This window comes from Leucoraja erinacea, chromosome 12 (assembly GCF_028641065.1).
Source record: "Leucoraja erinacea ecotype New England chromosome 12, Leri_hhj_1, whole genome shotgun sequence".
NCBI classification, from domain to species: domain Eukaryota; kingdom Metazoa; phylum Chordata; class Chondrichthyes; order Rajiformes; family Rajidae; genus Leucoraja; species Leucoraja erinaceus.
The window spans coordinates 27,943,518-27,968,598 of record NC_073388.1 but is presented as its reverse complement, the minus strand read 5'-3'; positions in this window follow the sequence as shown (position 1 = coordinate 27,968,598).

Here is a 25,081-nt window from a genome sequence, read left to right as displayed (position 1 = left end):
TATTCCCTACGGCCAAATGCAGAGAGATGCAATTTTCACCATGGAAGAAGAAGAACACACGAATCATATTATCACAGTGTACAGCTGATCATTTACACTTACGGTTTCTCACTGCACGGTTTAACACCAACCATGCATACATTATTTTAACCCCCAAGCTGGTACTTTGCAATTGATGAAACAAGCTGGTAATGAGGAGATTTTGCTTCTTAATTTTAACTATTAACCAGTGCAAAAACACATACGAACTGGAGTAAAACGATATTTGCAGCACCTTGAGGTACATTTTAATTCATGATTTATTTTGTCTAAATATAGCATCAGTGATCCAGTATTTTGTAACAATGTTGCATTCTCTAGATATTCTAGAGGTTTGTAGACTAATTGGCTTTGGTAAACTTGTAAATTGTCCCTAGTGTGTAAGATAGTGTTAGTGTGTGGGGATCAATGGTCAGCACAGACTCGGTGGGTCAAAGGGCTTTTTTCCGCACGGTATCTTTAAAGTAAACAAAACTAAACTAAACTAAACTAAGAGATAATTTCAGCACTAGTCCCCTATGTATTGGAGAAGAAAATCTAGGTTCTCTGTAGTTGAAAGCTGAGCACCGCAAACTGTATCTGTCAGCATGTGAAGAGTTAGTCCAAGCTGAAACTTAGAGGTTTCACTATGGTTAAATAAAGTGTAAAAATGGCCTTCTTTAGCATAGGAGTGCCTCAAGCTAAAGTTTGATGTTTTCATTAACTGGCCATTTAATTGTTTATGGCCATACTATGATTTTACTTTTTTTTTCTTGGTTGTTCAATAAAAATGGCGAACTGTGGAACAGTTAACCTTCAAACATTCCTTTCCCGCCTTCCAAAAATTATATGGAAACCCATGGCCACAGAGTCATGGCATCATAAAAACATTTAGTCTTCTAATGCTCTGTATTGTGTAAATATATATGATTACACAGCTTTCATCCATGGTTGTGATTGTCTGAAAGATTATCTTCCAGTGGGGAGCAGCATGAATGGAACTTTTCCTCATCTCTTTCAGTTTGTAATGTTGTTTCTACTTTTGTGGGTATCTCTAACCCGGACTGCGTCGGGCATTCATGTCTGGTGCATTCCCAAATCCTTCATGGTAGACTGTTAATCCCACTTTCCTGGAACTTCATTATTGACTGACATCAATTATTTCAGTGTATCTGAGCAAATAAGAGCAGAATTACTTTTCTAAGGCCTACAGTAGTAGGCATGAGAAAACAAAATTGATTACTTTGACACCATTTGAAGATTATCCTAACGATTAAATGTGAATTTCTAATGTTTAATGTACATATTCCATTTCCCTTTGATCGACCAAAGGCAATGATGTTTACAATTGCTCCTATGCTGAGTTTCTTCTTTACAGCCTCTACACTTGTCTTTCCTACTTTGACATTCTCCTTTAAAATCATCCAGTCTGACCAAAGTATGTTGCCTGCAGTATTAGATGTATTTGGGTTTGTGAACACAATCGTGCCACATCAGTTGTATGCCTTTCAAACTCTGTCATGGGATAGATTGCCAGATTAATAGAGGAAAGGATTCAACAAAGCGCTCAAAACTTCTGAAAAAATTCAACATCCTGATGGACTGTTGAGAATCTCAGGTCCATTTGCGCTCTAATTAGAAGTGGAACATTCAGGATGGTATTGAGAATTTCAAGTCCATGTGTCATTGGAATGGGAACACACAGAACACCCCCTCATAAATTATGCACCCTCCTGCCCCATTCACAAATTACACACTCTCCTGCCCCATCAATCGCCATCTGCCACATCTGCTGTTCCCACATTTGCCTCATTATCTTCCTCAGAACAGAAACCGTAGGAAGCGTTTTGAGGGAAATGGAACAAACTTAGTTGGGGCATCATGGTCAATATGGATGAGTTGGGCCGAAGGGCCTGTTCTGTACAGTGTGACTCTACAACTCTCATGGAAGTAAGTCACCCACAATCCTGAGAGACAGCCTAAAAAGAACATACTGAGTAAAAAAATAAAATGCTGCCCTTTGAACATGCATCAGGCTACATCAGAGGTCAATGACTCAGGTGTCAACATGGAAACGGGATGGAGAATGAAAATGATAGGCTACAGAATAATCATGATACTCATTACCATCTGAACACCAGTGTTCTGTAATTATCCAATCAAAATTTGGGTTATTTAGATGCAAATGGAATTGAGATATGAAAAACTTAAAATCTGAAATAAAGAATCTTTGACTGAAGTGTTAATTCTGTTCCTCTTTCCACAGAAGCTACTTAACCTTACCAACACTTTCTGTTTTTGTTGTGGAAGGGATCATATTGTGAGTGCCAAATGAAGGAATTTCATATAAATATGTTAATCCTCTTCACTAACCTTAAATAGAATAATTTCAAGTCAGCCCAAATGTTCCTGTTCAATGGATTGGTACACTTCTCACTCAAATGAGGATTTTGGTAAATTAAATTGTCCTATCCCTTTGAGTGCTACATAAGTGAAATCGACAAAATTGTGTGATAGAAGATAGACACAAACTGCTGGAGTAACTCTGCGACATAGGCAGCATCTCTAGAGGGAAGGAATGGGTGACGTTTCGGGTCGAAACCCTTCTTCAGACTGAAAGTCATGGGAAAGGGAAACGAGAGATATAGTAGATGATGTATAGCGATATAGACCATTGAACATCCTATTGAAGAAGGGTCTCAACACCGAAACGTCACTCATTCCTTCTCTCCAGAGATGCTGCCTGTCCCGTTAACTCCAGCATTTTGTGTCTATCTTTTGTTTAAACCATCACCTGCAGTTCCTTCCGACACATAATTGTGTGATGTGGATTCAAACAGAGGGAAAATGCCAACATGAAGACCACTTCTTAGTTTCTGAGGTGAACACGTAATATTGGAAAAATAATAGTTCAGAAACATGTTTGAATGCAAAAACCATGGATCATACAGAAGGTAGACATAACATAATTATAAAATTAACCCCAATTGACAGAATTATGTCCGTAATGGCAATGTTATTAAAATACACTGAATTTAAAAAAAATGTGTTACCTTGAATTAATATCTAGCTATGTAATTTATTGTGCTAAGTAAATATTCATAGAACTAGACAAAGAAAACTTGGGAGTTAGATATAGCGATGCTTTCTATTAGTTTTTTTGTCATAAGATAAATAAATATTAGGAGCTTGAAAATGCTGAGAAAATATTCTAGGTCTCTCACAGCATTTTATACATTGTTTAAATGTTTTCATGCTGCTACCTGCTCAGAGACATTATTATTCTAAACGACACCCTTTTTAATAAATATTCTTAACATCAGTCCAGAATTCATCATATCCCAACTTCGAACTTTTGGGCGAGATACTCAATAAGGGGAAAAATAATGTCATCATAAAATAATATCTATTCATTAAGTATTTGGATTTGTTTGGATTTCACTCCAGTTCTGTGGATTCTCAGGTGACAGGAGACCAATATTTGAACCAGAGATCCTTCCACAGGTGAGGCAGCAGGTACAAGTTGAGGAAGGTAGATGGGTAGAATGTGAGCTTGTGCACTCACATCATTAACACAGCACTTCTGCATGCTCCTGATCCATTGTCTCAAGGTTCTCCATATCATCACATATGCATTTGGACAGGTCCGTGGAAAGGTTCAGCAGGATATGGAACAAATGGAACCAGCTGAGGAAGGCACCTTGACTGTAATGGACTAGTTGGGCTAAAGCACATGTGTCCATGCTGTATAAATCTATGAATCTGACGTGATGACTCTATGTTCTTCTCCACTCTGAGCGATCTTAAACCAGGAATTACTGGGAATTGGTGGGGACTTTTTGGTAAGTCATATGAAAAAATTACTGTTTTTCTTTTGGCTAAATGATAATCGCTTCCAGTGATAGAGTTCGGAATAGAATATTGGTTTTGGGTGTACAAACAGAAAATGCTGGATGCTTTCAGAAGATCAAGAAGCATCTGTGGAAATAGGAACAGTTAACATTACATGTCCTGGATCCTTCATCACAAATGTCCCAGACCTGATGATGGGTCTGACCTGAAGCAATAACTGCTTTGTTTACCAACGATGGTGCCTGAGTGTTAAGGGCTTCCAGCATTTTCAGTTTTTCGTCTCTTTTGGAAGTCTGCTGTCAGGCTTGCAAACAATAATTTCTGTCCAATGTTTTTGACTGAGGCAGATTTTCTGTTTGGGCCATAGATGACCCTAACAATAGTGAAGAACTCGTGTATATTGTGGTTGTTGTCAGTGCATTTGTAGGCATCCTCTGCTCTTCTATCTGCCATCTAATCTTTAAATCAAATGGTTTCCGCTCGACTGCTGTGTTCAGGACCTAATTAATATATAAACAAATAGATCGCAAGTGGGAATTTGTGGAATGCAGTATTCTATAATGAGAGCTATTGGATTTCCTGTAAAGTTTTCTTTGAGGAATAGCATCCACAATAAACAAGCCTTGAAACTTCTGTTTATGCCGGATTATTAATACAATTTACAGTGTTATGTTGCCTGGTGGTTTAATACTGACTATTAATCTACATGTTAAATACATTAAGAGATTTAATCTATTCCTATGTTAATATTATAAACATAAATTTCAGAACTTGTTGGTTTAAATGTCAGTCAAAGTGTATAAAATATTAATGTGATTGATATTTAAATTTCATTAGATAAAAAATAACTTTAAATTAAAAAGCAGAGTGAATCCTGTAAAGAAAAAAACAAATCCCACTTTTTGTTTAGCTAAGTCAAGGAGCATAAATGTTTTTGAGAAAGCCGGCACTCATTGCCCATTCCTCTTTGCCCTAACAACTGCAATTCATGCAGTGAGAATTATCTCACAGTTGTGTTAAGAGAGAGTTCCAGTGATTATTGGTGAATATCAATGTACTTCAAAATCAGGGTGGATGGTAATTAAAACTCTTGCAACAATTTCCACCAAGTGTGAGTCTAATCAATTACCATCATGGAATTAGTTCTATTAGCAAGGTGGTGTTTGACTTCCAAGCAAATATGGAGATTGTGGTCTCCATGTATCAGTTGGCTGAGCCCTGCGAGGTGGCATAGAATTTTTTTGGGGAAGTATTTTCAAAAGAGTTGCTGTGGGACATGTTGTAAGCAGCGCATACAACTGGTGGAGTGTGCAAGTAATTATAAAAGTAAAGAATTTCACTGTGACTTGTCACATGTCACAATAAAGTATTCAATTCAATTCAATAATAAAGCTAACAGGATGGCACGGTGGCACAGCGGTAGAGTTGTTGCCTTGCAGCGTTTGCAGTGCCGGAGACCCAGGTTCGATCTCGACTACAGGTGCTGTCTGTATGGAGTTTGCACGTTCTCCTTGTGACCACGTGGGTTTTCTCTGAGATCTTCAGTTTCCTCCCACACTCCACTGACCTACAGGTATGTAGGTTTGGTATAATTGTAAATTGTCCCTAGTGTGTGTAGGTTAGTGTTAATATGAGGGGATCACTGGTCGGTGTGGACTTGGTGGGCCAAAGGGTCTGTTTACACGCTGTATCTCTAACCTAAATGAAACTACACAAATGCTTTGCGTGTGAACTTGGTGTCTATCATATAATTGTTACATTTCATAAATTATCATGCTTTTTGAGTAGTGTTGGAACTGAAATCATCCAAGGGATTGGAAAATATTCCACGCATTTCCTGTTTCTTGGCCAGCGGGTGTTGAAAATCTTTGGTGAGGCACAAAGTATTTCACATATGGAAGAAAACATTGCCTCTAATCTGCCATAGTGGCCATTTTATTTATAAGGATTGCTATATTAATTTGCTCAAGCCACATTTTTTATATGTCACCTTCCTACATTCTGCCATTTCATTCCCGGTTGTTGATAGTGGGGAATCCACAACAACAATGTTAGCATCAATAAGCATGCAGTCTTTTGTGTCTTTATCACAGAAGGCAGATGAGATTAGTTTATCTTGGCATAGACATTGTGGGTTTAAGCATCTTTTCCCCTGCTATGCTTTTCAAAGTTCATCTTTACGCATATTTCAATTAGACATTCTTAAAGTCATGGAGTTTTACAGCACAGAAACAGGCTCCTCAACCCAATTCATCCATGCCAACCAAGATGTCCCATCTATGGTAGTCCCATTTGGCCATGCTTGCCCCATATCCCTCTCAATCATTCCTATCCATGTACTTGCCAAAATGTCTTTCAAATGCTGTCATAGTCTGCCTAAACTACTTCCCCAGCCAGCTCATTCTATGTACCCACCCCCCACCGAGTGAAAATATGTCCCTATCCTCTGTCTCTAAATGTCCCTATAACCATATAACCATATAACAATTACAGCACGGAAACAGGCCATCAAGGCCCTACAAGTCCGTGCCGAACACTTATCTTTCCCTAGTCCCATCTACCTGCACTCAGACCATAACCCTCCATTCCTTTCCCATCCATATACCTATCCAATTTATTTTTAAATGATAAAATTGAACCTGCCTAGACCACTTCCACTGGAAGCTCATTCCACACCGCAACCACTCTCTGAGTAAAGAAGTTCCTCCTCATGTTACCCCTAAACTTCTGTCCCTTAATTCTAAAGTCATGTCCTCTTGTTTGAATCTTCCCTAATCTCAATGGGAAAAGCTTATCCACGTCAACTCTGTCTATCCCTCTCATCATTTTAAATACCTCTATCAAGTCCCCCCTTAACCTTGTGCGCTCCAAAGAATAAAGACCTAACTTATTCAACCTTTCTCTGTAACTTAGTTGCTGAAACCCAGGAAATATTCTAGTAAATCTCCTCTGTACTCTCTCTATTTTGGCGACCAAAATTGTACACCATACTCCAGAATTGGTCTCACCAATGCCTTGTATAATTTTAACATTACATCCCAACTTCTATGCTCAATGCTCTGATTTATAAAGGCTGGCACGCCAAAAGCTTTCTTTACCACCCTATCTACATGAGATTCCACCTTCAGGGAACTCTGCACAGTTATTCCTAGATCCCTCTGTTCAACTGCATTCCTCAATTCGCTACCATTTACCATGTACGTCCTATTTTGATTTGTCCTGCCAAGATGTAGCACCTCATACTTATCAGCATTAAACTCCATCTGCCATCTTTCAGCCCATTCTTCCAAATGGCCTAAATCTCTCTGTAGACTTTGGAAATCTACTTCATTATCCACAACACCACCTATCTTAGTATCTTCTGCATACTTACTAATCCAATTTACCACACCATCTTCCAGATCATTGATGTACATGACAAACAACAGTGGACCCAACTATAAAGGGTTCCTATTAATCCTTTTCCTGCTCACTTTAAACCTGTATGTCCTCTGGTTCTTGAGTTCTGCACCCCGAGTAAAAGACCCTAATTCACCCTATCAATTCCCCTCATGATTATCATCCCTCAGCTTCCTGCATTCCGAAGTCCGAGCTCATCCAACCTTTCCCTATAGCTCAGGGACTCAAGGCCTGGCAACATCCTTGCAAATCTTCTCTGTACTTTTCCAGTTGAAAGGCATCATTCCTGTAGCAGGAGCCCAAAGCCGAACACAATATTCCAAATGTGGCCTCATCAATGTCTTGTGCAGCTGCAGCATAACATCCCAACTTCTATATTTAATATCCTGACTAATGAAGATCAATAAATCAAAATCCTTCTTTACTAGGCTATCTACCTGCACAAGCACCACCGAACAAAGGCGTGGTGGAATTGTACATGGAGAGAATGATGATGGATATCTTCAATCTGCTTCACGCTTTCAGCCAGTTGCTCTGATCATGATAATGATCAAAACTAGGGATAGTTTAGAAGTGAAATCTGCATGTGCTGAGGTACTGCCAAGGCAGCACGGGTGTCAACATCCTGCAGGGTTAGAGCGCGTGAATTCTGCAGTTGGATTCACAGATGAGGCAATCTATTGGCAAATTCTCTTAAAAATGGCAGCACATGTGATCTCATTGCTGCCATTCCACCAGTTCCCTTCTGTTGTTTGTTACAAAGCCAGGTCCTCATTTCCTCATTGATTTGACTCACATCAAGACAATGCAGTCCAAAACAAAAGCCCTCTCTCTCAGAGATGCATACTGACTTCCTCCAGACCATGAAAGTTAGCAGCCTTCCACACACATGCTGCAGCTATCAAAGCAGCACAGTGTAAAAACACCCAGATGATGGGCATTAAAAGCGTGCAGGAAGGTGAGTGGGATTTATGAATTCTGTTGACTTGATTTACTTTGCACTTTTGTTGTTTTTGTTGTTTTTTCCCTCATTGTAGCCCAGCAGGCAATGTCAAGCAGTCAAGTGGGTAATTTAGTTTAGTTTAGTTTAGAGATACAGCACAGAAACAGGCCCTTCAGCCTACCGGATCTGCACTGACCAGTTCCCGCACATTAACACTATCCTACACACTCTAGGGACAATTTTTACATGTATACCAAGCTAATTAACCAACAAACCTGTACGTTTTTGGAGTGTGGAACAAAATCAAAGATTTCGTAGAAAACCCACGTGTTCATGGTAGAATGTAAAACTCCGTACAGACAGCACCTATAGTCGGGATCGAACCGGATCTTTGGCACTGTAAGAGCTGTAAGGTAGCAACTCTACCCGCTGCGCCACCGTGCTGCTCTAATGATACAGCGAAAGAAAGGTGTGGAGTTGTTACTGATGAGCTATTAGTATATAACAGCCAGGGGCATTACTTTCAGGCAGTTTGACCAGAAAGGGGTTCTCTAAGTTTCTCCCTCCACTCTTTCCCTTTCTCATCCCCTTCCTCCTTATCTTAAGCCTGATGGCAAGTCCTCGTGATAAAAAGTTCGAACAGCATTGAACAAACAAGGACAAATCTTGATATCCACTTTGCTATGTGCAGCTTTCCACACAGTGGAAGTATTATTTCAATCTGCCAAAAACCTGCACTGCCATATTATCACATGGGAACATTGTAAGTAAATTATCTGTACATGTTTGACTTGTAACTCAAGTTATCAGCAAGTTGCCCATTAGCCAGCCTTCGTCTGTGCTGACAATTCCAATGTAGATGGAACAGTGGAGTGCCATATTATGAAGGCAGTGAATTTGTTGCCAGGCCACTCGATATTAGAGCCTGTAGTCAAACACCAGTTAGTCTTTGAAGGGTGAGTCATTTTCAGATGTGGTGGTAGTATGGTAGTATGAAGGTTAGCTAGGTTAGTATGTAGCAACTTCAAAGCAATGTGCAGGCAGTCAGTAGCATCAAAACCACTGGGGAATGTTAAAGATCATGGTCTCACTGGGCTTTACTGAGAGAGAATACGCTCTTTGAATAAAGATAATCTGCAACTTAGTGGTGCAATGGCGAGCAGTTAACTGTGAGATCTTGCAAACTTCTCCAGCACCACTCACAAATTAATGAGCGATCCACCCCTAATGTCTTAGCAGCGACGGCAGATGGTGGGCAGATTCCAATAAAAAGCATCTCTCCTCTTGTTTTCCAGTGAATAAAGATAGATACAAGATACAAGATACATTTATTTGTCACATGTGCCAGATGGTACAGTGAAATGAGATTACCATACAGCCATACAATAAAAATAAAGAACACAATACACGATAGTATTCAACATAAAAACATCCCCACACGGCAGAATCAAATTTTCCCACTGTGAGGGAAGGCATCAAAGTCAGGCTCTTCCTCTAATGTTCCCCAATGTTCACCTGTGGTTGGGGCCTCCCCGAGCCCTCCGCTGTCACCTCTACGGGGAAACAATTTCCGAGTACCTTGGATGGATATGGACTTTTGTTAACAATGCTGCTCTCTCTTCCAGACCCTGTCCTTATTCTGTCTGTACTCTGCTTATTTACACTGCACAAGGGAAAATTCCTCCTGATGCACCCACATCTGACAGTAACTGATTCATCTCAGAAGCTAGAATCAAAGTATTTTGTATATCAGCCTATGGTTACTGGTGACTTTAATAACCTTAACGGACAATTGTGGTAACATAGCAAAAGACAGAAATTATTCATCAGAAACTAGCCTGAAAGTTGGTCGATGTCATCTTTAAATAGCGCAGCTTGTTCATTATTGCTGTTGAACACATGATTGGCTGTGCAGGGTTAAGAGAGCAAGTTAACTTGAATGCTGAGTGGCAAATTAGCAGTCCAGTCTTCAGATCAGTATTCCATGTTGGTCAGTGAGCTGTGTCTCTGCATACCATGGAACTAAATGTTCTTGCTAATTATTTTTCTCTCTCAGTTATCATTTAATGAAGCTATAACAGCATTTGCCATCCTGATTGCATATTGCACATACTTATAGCGTGATGCAGCACAGTAGCAGGCCCTATGACCTAACAAGAACTCACCCACCATCAATCACCCATTTATACTAATCCTACCATTCCCATTTTCTTCTCATCAACCCCTTTAGATTCTACCATTCATCTGCACACTAGAGGAAATTTATTAAATAATATTTCGGATTTTGACGATTGAAATATTGATATTTCTCACTCCCAAAAAAACTGTGTATCTTTTTATCTTTCAAAATGACTAATTTCACATACCTCTGTAACATGTTCTCTTTCTTCCCACACTGTCAACCTATCTACATTCCTTTTTGCATTATGTTATTTTGAGCTTCATCTAAAGTAGTTCTACATCTTGCAGGAGTCTATGTGTGCTCTGTGATAATTTTGTTTCTCTTTAACCCATTCATTATTAGCACGTGTACGCTTTCCCAATTTCAATTTGTCTCTCCTAACAGTCAAATATCCTGGAATATTTAGTTCCTCATCGCTGTCACTATGTAATCAAATCTCCATTCACACTATTGATACACATTATTTTATTCCTAACTATCCATTCATCTACTAGTAAATGCCTACTATGTTCTGTGTGCTGAAGCAAAGCAAGAATGTCATTGTCCTATCAGGGACACATGATAATAAACTCACTTGACTTGATCTACTTTGTTGTGAATGTTTTACGAATTAAATAGAATGTCTTAGGTTTTAACTTTTTTTCAAGATATGTTGTCTTAGTTCCAATGCCTTATTCAATGTTTACTCTGTTTTTTTCCTGAACCGCTCTGCTTATTTTTACCTGAATCGGTGCATTGCATGACAACTTTTGCTTTTTTCTGTTGTATTTTTGAATATATTCCCTGATTTCTTCACTGCCCCTAGCCCTTGCGTTCACTGACAACATGAGCTTAGTGAAATAATTTTCTACTTATGTATACCATTGCATTTTATCTTCAAACCTGCATGACCATATGAATATAACAATCAGTACTGGAAGTCAAATTCTGCTGGAAATATAAACTAAATGGTAAGGATTTTAGGAGTGTTGATGTAGAGGGAACAATTGCGTATCTCGCTGAAAGTAGCGATGAAAGTGTGCATAGCGTTTTAGTTTTAGAGATAGAGTGTGGAAACAGGTACTTCGGCCCAACGAGGCCCAACGAGTCCACACCCAACCAACAATAACCCATACATCCTGCCCACACACTCAGGACAATTTACAGAAGCCAATTAACCCACAAACCTGCATGTCTTTTGAACATGGGAAGAAACTAGAGCACCTGGAGAAATCCCACATTATCACAGGAGCACGTACAAGCTTCATGGAGACATTATCTGTAGTCAGGACCAAACCCAGGTTTCTGGCACCGTAAGACAGCAACTCTGCTGCTGCATCACGGCGCTGCCCTAAAACACACTAACGGTTAATGAAGAAGGCACTTGGTATAAAAGGTGCTGGGGTCACTCTACGGGTCAGGCAGCATTCTGGAGGAAATGGATAGGTGATGTTTCGAATTGGGACCCTTCTTCAGAATGTCCAAAGACGCTGTCTGACCTTCTGAAATACTCCAACACTTTGTTATCCATATCTTCCAGAATATCCTCACTCAGCTGCCTGATCCATTAAATTACTCCGACACTTTGTGTGCTGTGCAAAAGTCCAACATCTGTGGTTCCTTGTTCCTCCAAGGCATATAGTATAGCTTTAATAAGCAGTGGCACTGAGCAAAAGAGTTATGTACAATTGTACACAATAATCCAAATTCCGTCCAACTGATGCTTTGTTCAGGTGCCACATTACATCACAGCCCTTCCTTGGTGCCATATGAAGGAATGAATGCAGAAGAGATTTACCAGGAAGTTGCCTGAAATGAAGAGATGCAGTTAAAGGAAGAAATGGAATAGGCTGGGTTGATTCCCACAGGAACATAGGAGTCTGAGGTGTGCGTCATTGGTTTTCAAATGTTGAGAACAAATCATTTCATTATTGAAAATGAAATGTTTATTTTCATTTAAGCTCATGGTTGTCAAAACAAAAAGTGGGCTCCAAGGTTATAACAAATACATTGGCTTGATGTCCACTTTAGGATCATGAACAAGCCGTCTGATACTTCGAAGAAGAAAATTGAGCTTTTCCTATTAAAAAGGCTAATCGAAACCTAAAAAAAATGATCTGATCATTGCTTGCGGGAGTTGCTGCACACAAGTTAACAATTTTGTTTCTTTCCTTTTAGAAGTATGAATACCTGAAAATATCTGTAAAAACAAGGATTTTCAGATGTTGGTTTACACAAAAGTACACAGAGTGCTGGAGTAACTCAATGGGTCAGGCAGCATTTCTGGAGAACATGGATATGTGACGTCTTGGGTTGGGTTCCTTGTTCAGATTGATTGTGGGGCTGGAGGAGGGAAAAAGGCTGGGAAATATGAGAGGCAGGACAGAGCATGGCAGCTGGTAGGAAGACAGGTGAGGGGGCTAATACTTCATAATATATTGTACAATTACAAACTTAATTGTTTGAAAATGTCTTAGGTGTAAAAGATACCATATACTGTAAGTAACCAACCTTCTTGCTTCTTTCCATTTATAATGTTTAATAAAAAAAACAATCTTTTGACAATCACAATCATTTTGGGCATATGCACCTCTTTATTTTAATTTTATTAATCAAACACCTGTTAATTTTCCAACTTCCCTAGTGTATATATCCCAGATTTAAAGTTGTGATTTATGCTGTTTGCGCATTTGTGATGCCTCTCTCATAAGATCTTTCAAACCAGCAGGCTCATTCTGTCAATCATTTGTACTGCAAGGCTACGTGCAACTGGACGTCTCTCATATGCCAACTATCCACATTAGTGAGCAGTTTGGTTTTTAATTTGTGCGTCTTCCAAACTGGAGACTAATTACAATGATTACACATGAGCCTCCATTCTTCTCTTTTCCAATCCATTTGCTAATGGTTGTTTTAATTCTAATTTGCAAAGTAACCATGCAGCCATGTGACAGGGAATGGTGTAGGAGATGGGGCAGCATCATTGCAAAATCTAGGTACTGGCTGATTTCACATTTTTGTTTTTTCCTGATCCAACAATTATGAAGGGATTTTCTTCTGATCTAGTGAATCCAGACTCAGAGGTATGAAGGTATTAGCCTCCTTTTTATTTATTATGGCTGCAAATGTGGAATTGCCAGGTGGGTTGATCTTGAACTGATTTTTTATTCCGAAAAGTAATTTTAAAAGAGTTAAACTCTGATTTCACTGCCTTCAATTCCCTTCCAGTGTATTTTATTGATAAAGAACATTCATCTCTAGGCGTGGCTGCTCACCATGTACACGCCAGCAGCAGTCTATTTGGTCTAACTACCCTAAACCTATACTTATGGTTCCCAAAAGCTTCCTTTGATCTTACTTAATCTGATACAATCCCCAATACCATCTCTCTTTTTCTCACCCTGCTCCCCCTTAAATGCAGCAACTAGCTACGTGCTGTAAGATGGAATGTCATTATTTTTTTTCAGCTTTGCTCATGCACTCATGGAGGAGTGCAGGGCCCCAAGAGGAGCAACACAGCATCTGCACTGATAGTAATGATCAATCAAAATGGAATGGAGTCAAGACTGAAGACTTTCAGTTAGATCCACCTGACAGTAACTCAAATTCAAGTCTCCCCACTTATCCCTGCAGACTGCAAACATGTGTGGGTTGATTTTATCAATGATTACTCTGCAATTTTTGTTTTGGATTTCCAGTGCAAACAAAAACTATCTTTGATGGGAAACCTCATACCCCCAGCAGTAAACTTCACTTGAAAAAAAATCACAGATCAAAGTTCTACATTACCATCCGCACACTCTGCCCTTATTCCCTTGGATTGTTAAATTAGTTTCAATTTGTCATTGTAGGTTCTGTTTAGATTATGTCAGTTTAAACAAAGTGCAAATTTCATCCATCCGGAGACACAGTGAACATGATCTTCATTGTAAAACTACTCCAAGAAAAAATGCAGTGAGCAGCACCAGCCTCCTTTGACCTTCACTACATGGCAGATGCAGTATAATGTGGATAAATGTGAGGTTATCCACTTTGGTGGCAAAAACAGGAAAGTAGACTATTATCTAAATGGTGGCCGATTAGGAAAAGGAGAGATGCAATGAGACCTGGGTGTCATGGTACACCAGTCATTGAAAGTAGGCATGCAGGTGCAGCAGGCAATGAAGAAAGTGAATGGTATGTTAGCATTCATAGCAAAAGGATTTGAGTATAGGAGCAGGGAGGTTCTACTGCAGTTGTACAGGGTCTTAGTGAGACCACACCTGGAGTATTGTGTACAGTTTTGGTCTCCAAATCTGAGGAAAGACATTCTTGCTATAGAGGGAGTACAGAGAAGGTTCACCAGACTGATTCCTGGGATGTCAGGACTTCCATATGAAGAAAGACTGGATAGACTCGGCTTGTACTCGCTAGAATTTAGAAGATTGAGGTATAGCATTTATGGTCACCTGGAAAGGCTGCGCCTGAGTCGGGGTGTCAGTATGGATTTGTGCATGGGAAGTCCAACCTCATAAATGAGCATAGGGTATTAGCATTGTGTAAGAAGGAACTACAGATGCTGGTTTACACCAAAGATAGACACAAAATACTGGAGTAACTGGGCGTGACAGTCTGCATCTCTGGAGAAAAGGAATGGGTAACGTTTCGGGTCAAAACCCTTCTTCAGACAGTCAGGGGAGAGAGAATCCAGAGATATGGAAGGGTACAAAGAGCATATAAGGCATGAAAAGGACAGATCAAAGCAGACGATGATCAAGGAAATTTACAATGTTTCATTGTCGGCTGAGGGGAAGGTGGCAATGAGGCATACAAACAGTAACATTAATCAGGAGGATAGTGAAACTGGTAGGAGAACTAGGGTGCAACCCGGATTACAGGTACCAACAGTTAATCCACCATTTATCACAACAGTTCTCTTTCCGTGCTCTGTGTTCCACACTGGCTGCCATGCGCCAGCACCAGCAGGCCCTCGTTCTGACTCTCCCATACCTCTGGGCCTCGCTCACCCAGCCCATGCGACCTCCCAGTTGCTAAACACTTTAACTCCCCTCCCATTCTCATTCTGACCTCCTCTACTGTCAGAGTGAAGTTAAATGCAAATGAACAGCGCCTCATATTTCGCTTGGGCAACTTACATCCCAGCGGTATTGATATTGATTTCCCTAACTTCAGTTAACCAAAATAACTAAGTTGAAGATATCTGCTGCCTAGTTTGATAGAAGTCAATTAGCATAGTCCCATGGTCTTGCATTTAGCTGGTGCAGACAAGAACATTTCACAGTCATGTCAGTTTGCAAACCAAATCATGTGAGTGGCCTCCTACTTCAAGCCTGTAGCCTGTGCTCCGCTGATTGTACTGTCTGTTTAATAATTTTTAATTTCAAAACTGATTACTGCTTGTGTTTACATTTGAACATGCTATTTTGAAGACTGGACGTCACATGTATTAATGCCTGATATCTGCATAGTTCAATAACTCCTACTTCACCCCTACTTCTTGTTGCTAATCACACCATGCCACCTTGGCATCGTAGCTGCCCAGGGGGGTCAGCTTGTCACCCTGTGTGATGAAAACCAGGGCATTTTCAAGGTGGTTTGGAAGTCTACCAGGGCATCAACCAAAGCGTCCAGGGAGGGGACATTTGCACTGATGATCACAGTATATTTGCTCTGGTTAGAGTGAGCTGAAGGGTCATAAGGCATTTGCCATTTCCGCAGAGGGTAGTTGATAAGAGGCCATCATTTTGATGTCAGAATTTCACTGTGAAGATGGCACTACTCTTCTGGTTTCCCCCTCCACAGGTTGTGCCCACAGCCCAGTTCTTTAAACTGGTCATTTTCTGCTTAACAAGTTTCACTGACGTGTTGATTTGGTTGACAAAGCTACGGATTTTCTCAGCTTTGACAGCAGATGGGAATACTGGTCTGCTGCTGTAGTCACTGTCCAGTCCTGACATTCCAAGTCTCAAAGTTCTCAGTGTGAAATGGGAGTCATCTGTACATGGTTTTCTTTAATGTGTGGTAGCTGTCGCAAAGCTGCATAGATTTCACAAAGCAAGATCTTTATCCAGTGCTAAAAGGGACCGAGTGGGACCATGTTGGTGGGAGAACAAGCTCTGCTGCATGGGTATTATGGTGAGTAAATGTGCAAGTGATGCACTGATATGTGCATATTTCCTTGCTCAAAGGCACACGTACAAATGCAAGCAAACAGAAACATGCATGTGCACATGTACAAACATACAGACGTGTGTACATTCAGACAGACCTGCATCGCACCTGTATATCAGCTGCACGCAATCCCAATGTCGGGCACTGATCATTCAAGATTACGATTGTGGTTAGTTTTGAGCTGTAGCCGGGTGTCACAGGTGTGGGTTGGATGTGGGTTGGCAGGTGTGGGTTGGCCAAGACGGGTGATCAGAAATGTGGTCCAGGGTGTGCCCAAATCTTACATCTCAACAGCAGGAACATTTCAAAACTGCATCATTGACTGCAAGGTGCTTTGGCGGTTCTCAGGAAAGGTGTTATAGAAATGTAATCTCTCTGCAGAAATAGTGACCCACCGCCTGCAGAAGGTGGCCGGGAGAGAGTGGGGTCTGTCCCAAGGGATGCGCACTTTTGGCTGCTTACAACTTGCTGATTGGGTTCAGATTGCCCAGTCACATATGTCTTGTGTGGAAAAATGACTCCCACTCTCCAGCCTCCCCCTCTCTCTCTCCCTTCTCTCTCTCTCCCCTTCTCTCTCTCCTCCCCTCTCTCTCTCTCTCTCTCTCCTCTCTCTCTCCCCTTCTCTCTCCCCTTCTCTCTCTCTCCCTCTCTCTCTCTCCTCTCTCCCTCTCTCTCTCTCCCCCCCTCTCTCTCTCCCCCTCTCTCTCTCCCTCCCTCTCCCTCCCTCCCTCTCCCTCTCCCTCCCTCTCTCTCCCCCTCTCCCCCCCCCTGCCCCCTTCTCCCCCTCCCCCCCTCCCCCCCTTCTCCCCCTCTCCCTCTCCCTCTCCCCCTCCCCCTCTCTGGAATCCCCTTCTGAGGCTGATTGTGAATGAGAAATCCCATCTTCGCCTGCTGGCAGGCGGGGACCGCAACGCATGGCTTGAGAGAGAGAAGGGAGAGAGGGGGAGAGAGAGGATGGGGAGAGAGAGAATGGGGGAGAGAGAGAGAAGGCAGAGAGAGAGGGAGAGAGAGAGGGAGAGAGAGAGAGGGAGGAGAGAGGAGAGAGAGAAGGAGAGAGAGAGAGAGAGAGAGAGAGAGGTTGGAGAGAGAGAAGAGGGGGGAGAGAAGGAGGAGACGGGAGCGTGGCGGTCATTTTTTCACACAAGTCAAAGGTGTGCATCCATCGGGACAGCCCCCACTCTTCCACAGCCATCCTCCGCAGGCTGTGGGTCGGGTGGAGTGGAGGTGGGAAAATGTTCATCCCTCCACAGTGATGTGATGGACATGGCGGTCTGGACCAATCGCTGACAAGTCCCGCCCACCGGCAACGTCATGTCCGTTATTGGACTTTTCTTTTGAGCGGCAGTCGGTTTATTGGCTTGTAGGCGACGCCGCCTTTCGGGTAGTTGGCGTTTCGACAAAGCAGCCATTCGGTGAGTTTGCTTTTAGGCAACGCAGCTTTTCAGTTAGTTGGCTTTTAGGCGTCCTGCCCTTTTGGTAATTTGCATTTAGGCATCCCATCCTTTCAGTTAGTTGCCTTTTCGTCTTCTTACTCTTTCGGTTTTTTGACATTTCGGCCTCGTTTCCATTCGGTTCTCTGGCTTCGGCTTCGGCTTCTCGCCGTCGGCGCCATATCTGTCTACCTAATAATCTTATATGTTTCAATAAGATCCCCTCTCATCCCAAATTCCAGAGAATACAAGCCCAGCTCCTCCATTCTCTCAGCATATGACAGTTCTGCCATCCTGGGAGTTAACCTTGTGAACCTACACTACACTCCCTCAATAGCAAGAATGTCCATCCTCAAATTTGGAAACCAAAACTGCACACAATACTCCAGGTGTGGTCTCACTAGTGCAGAAGGACCTCTTTGCTCCTATACTCAACTCCTCTTGTTATGAAGGCCATCATGCTATTCGGTGTTGTCACTGCCTGCTGTACCTGCATGCCTACTTTCATTGACTGATGAACAAGGACCCCCAGATCCCATTGTAATTCCCCTTTTCCCAACTTGACACCATTTAGATAATAATCTTCCTTCCTGTTTTTGCTATCAAAGTGGATAACCTCACATTTATCCACATTAAACTGCATCTGCCATGCATCTGCCCACTCACCCAACCTGTCCAGGTCACCCTTCATTTCCATACCATCCTCCTCACTGTTCACACTGCCACCCAGCTTTGTGTCATCTGCAAATTTACTAATTTTACTTTGAATCCCTTCATCTAAATCATTGATGCATATTGTAAATAGCTGCGGTCCCAGCACCGAGCCTTGCGGTACCCCGCTAGTCACTGCCTGCCATTCTGAAAGAGACCCGTTAATCCCTACTGTTTGTTTAAATTCTGTTAATTAAGTGAGTCTAGGATGAACAAGGTGGCATGGTGTGATCTGCCCACTCACCCAACCTGTCCAAGTCATACTGCATCCTCAAAGCATCCTCCTCACAGATCACACTGCCACCCATCATTGTGTCATCTGCAAATTTGCTAATGTTACTTGTAATCCCTTCATCTAAATCATGAATATATATTATAAGTTGCTGCAGTCCCAGCACTGAGCCTTGCGGTAGACCACTGGTCACTGCCTGACATTCTGAAAGGGACCCGTTAATCCCTACTCTTTGTTTCCTGTCTGCCAACCAATTTTCTATCCATGTCAGCATTCTACCCCTAATACCATGTGCCCTAATTTTGCCCACTAATCTCCTGTGTGGGACCTTATCAAATGCACTCTCACTTCAGTTAGCCCCAGCATTCCCTCTCCCTCTATCCCTCCCCCACCCAAGTCACACTAGCTTCTCATTTTCACCCTATAAACAGCTTACTATGGCCTGTTTCCTTTATCATCGTAACTTTTTTGCATATCTTTCATTCATTGTCATTTATCTCTCCACATCACCAAAAATATATCTCGCTTCCCTCATCCTTAACCAGTCTGAAGAAGGACCCGAAACGTCACCCATTCCTTCTCTCTGGAGATGCCGCCTGTCCCGCTGAGTTACTCCAGCTTTTTGTGTCTATCTCCCATCAACTATCAGTGGCAGGAATAAGACTTCAATTTAAATTGTTTCCTTCTGGCCCAGAGAAGGATTGTTGGACCACTAAGAAAGCCTTGTGAAAGGATCTTATGCTGCTAAGTAGTAGCCTGACCCACTGTGATAGATGATTTGTTAAATAATGCACAAATGAACTAACTTTTTTCAAGTCACAGGCATGTTAAGGCAGGCTGCCTTTATTTAGGGCTACTTTCACAGCTGATTAAATTATTCAGCAAATTATGGCAATGCTAAATCCTACAGCACGTGTTACTGGACAATTTGACTGCACTGACACTATTAAACAGTTTTTTGGCAGAAAAATCAGCTTCGAAAATTTAAATGCTTAAATCAACATGCATTCAATCTAACTAATCTCCTGACTGTGTCTGGTCTGCCTTCCATCAGCACTCACAAAGCTCATCAGAAATGTCTCAGTCAGCATCTGCTGCAAACTGCTCTTTTTTGAGTGTTTACATTTCTCCCGACAATAAAAATGTTTGAATGTTAATCTCACCTGCAACTTAATTTGTCACAGGCGTGTATTCCACTGCATCTTCAGCATGACAGCTTGACTCTACATCCTATTACCAGATTGGCAGCTATTTGACGATGTGTCAGTTCTTGTTATTTACTCATTTTCGTAGTGTGGGCATTACGGGCAAGGTCAGCATTATTGCTCGTTCTTCATTGCCTTTGAGAATGTAATTGTGATCGGCAGCTTGTAGGGTGATGTCATTTCCACAGTGCTGGAGGGCAGTGAGAATCAAGATTTGTATCCAGTTTACAATGTATTTTCCAGTGACTTGGGGACCTCTTCACTGTCTCTTGGTGATAGAGATCACACTGTTTGGAAGATGCCATTGCAGTAGCCTGGTCAAGCAATTGCAGTACATTTTGTAAATGGTATACATTGCAGCTATGGTGCTGCGGTGGTCATGGATTAAATGTTTAGCGTGCTGGATGTGGTTCCAACCAATTGGGCTACTGTTGATTATTGTGTGCTATTTGTCTTCATTGCCCTGGAATTTTGAAATTCTGGCTGCAGAGATAATAAATTCTTCGGTCATAATTTTCCAAAATAAATTCTTGAATTGTTCCTGTGGATTGCAGCCTAGCAAACATAATCTTGCTGTTTGACAGATGAGTGAGAGAGACCTGTTAACTTTGAATTAGTGTTTGGGGAAATTCTGAAGAATTTAATGAAGGAGTAAATAACAGAAAGCCTTGAAATGAATAATATAACATAGAAACGTCGAGAAAGGAAAGTCAGGTATGAAATACTTACAGGTGACATCCAAGCTTGGAATCCGGAGCAATAAACAAACTACTGGACAATAGACAAAAGACAATAGGTGCAGGAGTATGCCATTCGGCCCTTCGAGCCAGCACTGCCATTCAATGTGATCATGGCTGGTCATCTACAATCAGTAGCCCGTTTCTGCTTTCTCCCCATATCCCTTGACTCCGCGATCTTTAAGATCTCTGTCTAGTTCTCTCTTGAAAGCATCCAGTGATCCAGCCTGCACCACCGTATGAGGCAGAGAATTCCACAGACTCACAACTCTCTGTGTGAAAAAGTATTTCACATAGAAAAAGTGTGAAAGACATTTTCACACAAAGTTAGCCAGTCGAGCAGCATCTGTGGAAGGAAATAAATTGTTGAAAACTTGCATCAGTATCATGAAATACCTGCTGTAGTTATTTGAGGATGTCCCACATCAGATGTTGGGTCACCAATGTTAAAGATCAGCGACATGACTCAGAATTGGTTATCAGACCAAGACAGAAAAAAGAAAAAAATAGATCTTTCTCAGGTCAGCAGGCTCTGACTACGGATGTGCTGAACAGATTGATGTTTCAGTCTCAGCTAATCATGACCAATTCCAACAATTTAGCTGAGGGGACTAATTAACATGTTTCCAGTGTGCCAGAGATACAAAACTAGATGGAATTATAAGTTGAGAGGAGGATATTAAAAACAATATATGAAAAGGAATATGAAAACTGATTGTGAGGTTAAGAACATGGTAGATGCAATAGAATGTGGAAAATGTGAAGTTATCTATTTTTGGTCACAACAATGCACAATATTTTTAAATGGCGGGACATTGGGCAACATTATTGCTCAAGGTGTCCTTGCACTTGAGTCACTGAATGCCGACATGCTGGTGCAGCAAATTGTAGACTATGTATGATATATGTTAAGTATCTTGTCTCCATATCAAATGGACAACTTTTTGTTCTGAAGCCAAGACACCAAAGGGGTGCTTATTTTAAGGTACAAGTTTTAGACTGCATCGAGAAGGGGGAAATTCTCCCAAAATCCTGCCAACCCTCTCTGATTTTCCGAGTTAGTTCCGAGGCAGAGTCATGGACACAGTGTCTGCAGATGCTGCTCGACTGGCTGAGTTGTTCCAACGTTTCTGTGATTTTTTTCCTCTTAAATTCTTATATGTTTATAAAGATCTCCACTCATTCTTCCGAAATGCAATGAGCAAAGAGCCAACCTGTTTAATATTTTTAATAAGACAAACCTTAATTGCCCTGTCCCACGGTGCAAGTTCATTCCAAGAGCTCTCCTGAGTTTAAAAAAAATCTAACTCATGATAAGCACGGAGAATGAACGTAGCGTGTACGTTGGAGCTTGGGGACGTCTCTTAGCGCTAACGGCGGGTATTTGGGAAGACTTGCTAACGTCAGGTAAGCACGGGAAGACTCGTGAAGATTTTTCAACATGATGAAAAATGTCCACGAGAGCCCCAAGTACCAACAAGTGGCCATTACCGTAAATCTCCGAGTTTAAATCAGGGCAAACTCGGGAGAGCTCTTGGAATGATCTCGTACTGTGGGACAGGGGTTTTACCCCAAGAATTGAAAGCCTTGTCCAACGGTATGAGTTCATTCCAAGAGTTCTCCCGAGTGTGCCCTGGTTCAAACTCAGAGATTTACGGTAATGGTTCTCCCGAGTGATGAACACCATCGACCGCTTTCAACTTGGTGCTTGGGTTCAGAATGCCCAGTCACCTATGGCTAGTGTGGGGAAATGAAGCCCACGCTCCTCTCTCCCCCTCTCTCTCTCCCTTCTTCTCTCTCTCTCCCTCTCTCTCTCTCCCTTCTCTCTCTCTCTTCTCTCTCTCTCCTCCTCTCTCTACCCTCTTCTCTCTCCTCCTCCTCTCTCTCCACCCTTCTCCCTCTCCTCCTCTCTCTTCCCCTCCTCTCTCTCCCCCTCCCTCTCCCTCTCTCTTCCCCTCTCTCTCCCCCTCTCTCTCCCCTCTCTCTCTCTCCCTCTCTCTCTCCCCTTCTCTCCCCCTTCTCTCTCTCCTCCATCTCCACCCGCTGGGGAGCATCCCACAGTCACTGACCGCGATGCACCGCCATCGGACCCCAACCCCCACACCAGGGTGATCCCCCCCCCGGTCTTTGACACCCACACCGGGTGATTCACTCCGGCTGCGGGGACAGGCAGTTTATTTATTACCATCTTGGTGTTTGCGGAACGCACCCAAGCTCCCACGCACAAAACAGGCAGCATCTCTGGAGAGAAGGAATGGGTGACGTTTCATGTCGAGACCATTCTTCAGAGTGCGTCTGAAGGGTCTCGACACGAAACGCCACCCATTCCTTCTCTCCAGAGATGCTGCCTGTTCAGCTGAGTTACTCCAGCTTTTTGTGTCTATCTTTCGTGTGACAGTTATCTCATTTCATCGGTTTCATGTATTGCGCGCCCAGGAGAGAAGCTGGACATGCCTCTTGCATCTACTCAAACAAGTGCGCTCAAATTGAAATCCCACATCTTTGCGAGGGATGGATGGAATAGATGCAATCACCGGCTAAAACAAAGGCCATTAAGAACGGGTCCTTTTCAGAATGGCAGGCAGTGGCCAGTGGTGTGCCGCAAGGCTCGGTGTTGGGTCCGCAACTGTTTACCATACATATTAATGATTTGGAAAAGGGAATTAGGAGCAACACTAGCAAGTTTGCGGATGACACAAAGCTGGGTGGCAGTGTGAACTGTGAAGAGGATGTTAGGTGGTTGCAGGGTGACCTGGACAGGATGAGTGAGTGGGCAGATGCGTGGCAGATGCAGTATAATATAGATAAATGTGAGGTTATCCACTTTGGCGGCAAAAACAAGGGGGCATATTATTATCTCAATGGGTTAGGTTAGGTTAGGTAAGGTGGAGATGCAGCGAGACCTGGGCATCCTTGTACACCAGTCACAGAAAGTTGCCTTACAGGTACAGCAGGCAGTGAAGAAAGTTAATGGAATGTTGGCCTTCATAACAAGAGGATTTTAGTATAAGAGTAAAGAGGTTCTTCTGCAGTTGTATAGGTGCTCTGGTGAGACCACAGTATTATGTACAGTTTTGGTCTCCTAATTTGGGGAAGGACATCCTTGTGATTGAGGTAGGTTCTCGAGATTGATCCCTGGGATGGCGGGACTGTCATATGAGGAAAGATTGAAAAGACTAGGCTTGTATTCACTGGAGTTTAGAAGGATGAGGGGATATCTTATAGAAACATATAAAATTTAAAAAGGACTGGAAAAGCTAGATGCAGGAAAAATGTTCCCAATGTTGGGTGAGTCCAGAACCAGGGGCCCCATTCTTAGAATAAAGGGGAGGTCGTTTAAGACTGAGGTGAGAAAAAACGTTTTCACCCAGAGAGTTGTGAATTTATGAAATTCCCTGCCACAGAGGGCAGTGGAGGCCAAGTCACTGGATGGATTTAAGAGAGAGTTAGATAGAGCTCTAGGGGCTAGCGGAGTCAAGGGATATGGGGAGAAGGCAGGCACAGGTTATTGATAGGGGACGATCAACCATGATCACAATGAATGGCGGTGCTGGCTCGAAGGGCCGAATGGCCACCTCCTGCACCTATTTTCTATGTTTCTATGTTTCTCTATCGCTGACATTCTATTTTTCTATTTTTGCACTACTTAACTTTTTTTTACAGTTGATTCTTCTTAAAAATGTCAGAGACAAATAAAACTACAGAGGCATGAAAGTGTAAAGGTAAGCTAAGCATCGGATAAAGGGTACACGCAGCCAATTGAGACACTTAAGACATTTAAACCTCAATAAAGAACAGTTTTCAAGAAATATTTTGTACAAAGCATGCCTCAAATGTTAGAAGTCAGGTCTCCATGCTTAGTATTAACTAATAACCTGAAGAGTAAAACCACAACACTTTCAATCCAATCTGCAGGAGAAAATAGAATGTGCAAACTTGGGCTGAGAGCCATTTCCACATCATTACTCATCAACATTAAAAAAGGAATAACTTATTTTAAAGTATTTTTCATAGTCAGGCATTCATGATCATTTTGTAATTAGTTTTTTGCTCAGAATACTCCCGCAGACTGTAAAGTGGGAATGATTAGTAAAGGTTGTTTAGCACCAGTGATTTTTGATTGAATTAATTTGAAAGATACAACAGAGAAACAGGCCCTTCAGCCCACCGAGTCCACGCTGATCATTGATCATCCATTCACACTAGTTCTATATTATCCCAT